General features: G+C 47.3%; 1 protein-coding gene across 4 annotated transcripts in view; it reads right to left on the bottom strand.

The window, feature by feature from the left end:
- The window catches only part of gphna (gephyrin a), a 148,998-nt gene that overhangs the window by 15,790 nt on the left and 130,708 nt on the right, over positions 1–2,500 (bottom strand). The window lies entirely within an intron of this gene.

Here is a 2,500-nt window from a genome sequence, read left to right as displayed (position 1 = left end):
TGGTGGTATCGATTTTTCCATCTCAGTGAGTCACTTGGAGCAAACACAGATTTCAGCACCATGCACGTGGACAGCTTCGGACACACCGTTGAAGGTGTAAGCTCGCGACACTCGCAGCAAACACATATTTCAGCACCACGCATGTGGACAGCTCCGGGCACACCGTTTAGATGTAGGCTAGCGCGTGGACGGCTCCCCACAAGAGTAACGTGGTGTCGGAATGTCGTTATGATTAAGTGTGGAGTTGTGTCGGAACGGCAGTATGTCGGAATGGCGGTTTCCCCCCGCGTTAGACTGCCTCACACTCTTCCTCAGTATTGTAAAATCTTAACCTCTTCACCGTTTACTGCACTTCCCTTTGTGCGAGTCTCTCCCCGGCTGACTCACCAAATAGTGTGCTTCACTTCATAGTGAATGCTGGGTGAGCCTTTTGGCTGTGGCCCCGTGTTCTGTTTTTAGTCTGCTAAGCTAGCAGTGTTTCCCAGTGAGTGGGCGCGGGGGCAGCCCGCAGTGCACAGCTGCGGAGGCATGAGAGAGAGAGGGAGAGAGAGAGAGAGAGAGAGAGAGAAACAGAGAGAGAGAGAGAGAGAGAGAGAGAGAGAGAGAGAGAGAGAGAGAGACAGACAGACAGAGAGAGCAGAGCAGAGCAGAGGTGTGCCAAGCGGCTTTCTCCGTCTGGCCAGACTGGCTTCCTACTGTTTACCTGTCACCCCATCACACCAGTGGGGGCAAACCTGGAGACTCTTCCCTACTACACCTCTCATTTCTTGCTGGGTTTTTATTCACATAATTGAAGTTCTTTTCCTCATTTTGTCTTTCACATTTACTATGCCGGTTTGCTCCATTTGTCCGTCTATCTCTCTCTCCCTCCCTCCCTCCCTCCCGCCACACTGTCTGTGTTCTTTCTTCCAGTTTTAATGTATCAGTATCTTTATTTGTGTCATAGCCACATCTGCTTTGCAATGTGGTATTTTGGTTCTCCATTGCCTTATTTCATTGCTAGTTTTTTCCCCTTGAGTATGAGATTTAATTTGATATTCTGGAAAAATATCAACCCTTGGCAATTAAGAAGGCTATTCTACCAAAATCCAGGAGAAAGGCCCTTTTTTCTTTTAGCTTGGATCAGACCAGCTATGAAATACAGGCAGGCAACTTCTTACGATTTGTCCTCCATTGGCTAATGAGAATAAATAAGTGGACCCAAATGAAACTATTGATCTGATCTACTGTGAAAGACATTTCAATTTCACTAGATTCATTTTCTTCCTTTTCTCTCTCTAAAGATTTCTTTGTGGTGAACACACGGAAATCCAAAATTGCATAAACGTGCCCGCATTCACACACACACTCAAACACACACACACACAAACGCACACACACTTGCACACAGGCACATGCACCCTCCCCATGCACACACACACACGCACACACGCACACACACACACACACACACGCACACACACACACACACGCACACACACACACACGCACACACACACACACACACACACACACACACACACACACACACACACACACACACACACACACACACACACACACACACACACGCACGCACACACACACGCACGCACACACAGCTGACACAGGGGCTGTGAGGACTGTGAGGGCTGTGCATGACTGGTCTGGCAACTGAACAAAAAATATGAAATCTCAGTGGACATCAGGCCTCTGTGCGTGAGTGTGAGTGTGTGTGTGAGTGTGTGTGTGTGTGTGTGTGTGTGTCAGAGCATGGCAACCCGACCGAAGCCAGACGGAGCTGGTCAGAACCCAACGGGCCGGGCCGGACTCGGACAAAAAAATACGATATCTGTCGGACTCGGGTTGGACTTGGACTTGAAGCAAACAGACATTATTAAAAGTGTAAGCAACCAGAGGAAATGTTCATACAAACAGTTTTGTGATTAAAAAATAAGTAATTGAATATGCATAAATGAAAATGTTGGTAGGCTACTCATGCGAGGATTATTATTGGCTGTATGCACGCGCCAGTTCCTCACTCCCAGTCAGCCAAGCAGGAATGCCGAGTCAACTTGCTTTCTTAATAAGCGCCAAATCAACAGTTTTCAGTGAACGCGTGGTCTTTTGTTGTAGGCCTAGTGTAGGCCTAGTGTAGGCCATGTTTTAGCATGCCTTCGATGCTGTCTTAAATGTTGAACATAAAATGACGAAGTTTGTCACTGCATTGCTCGCCAAGGATTACATTTCCAGCATGGAGTAGCAAGGAGCATAATATGGATTAAAGAAGACGCACACGCTACGTGGAGTTGCCTAAGGTAGGGGCGGAGACCTGTTACTATTTTGTCCGCTGTGACATTTCATGTCCTTCACGTAGGTTCTTAATTCTTGTCACTTTTACTGTACAGTTGTAACTATGCGCGTGCAACCTCTCCTGATTTAATATTGACCACATGGACATCAGGGGAAATGACATTCTCTTGGAGGGCCGAACAGGCTACTGTTCTTCGGGGTGAACTTA

This window comes from Engraulis encrasicolus, chromosome 19, assembly GCF_034702125.1.
Source record: "Engraulis encrasicolus isolate BLACKSEA-1 chromosome 19, IST_EnEncr_1.0, whole genome shotgun sequence".
Classification (NCBI taxonomy): domain Eukaryota; kingdom Metazoa; phylum Chordata; class Actinopteri; order Clupeiformes; family Engraulidae; genus Engraulis; species Engraulis encrasicolus.
This window is presented reverse-complemented; position numbering and strand designations above follow the sequence as displayed.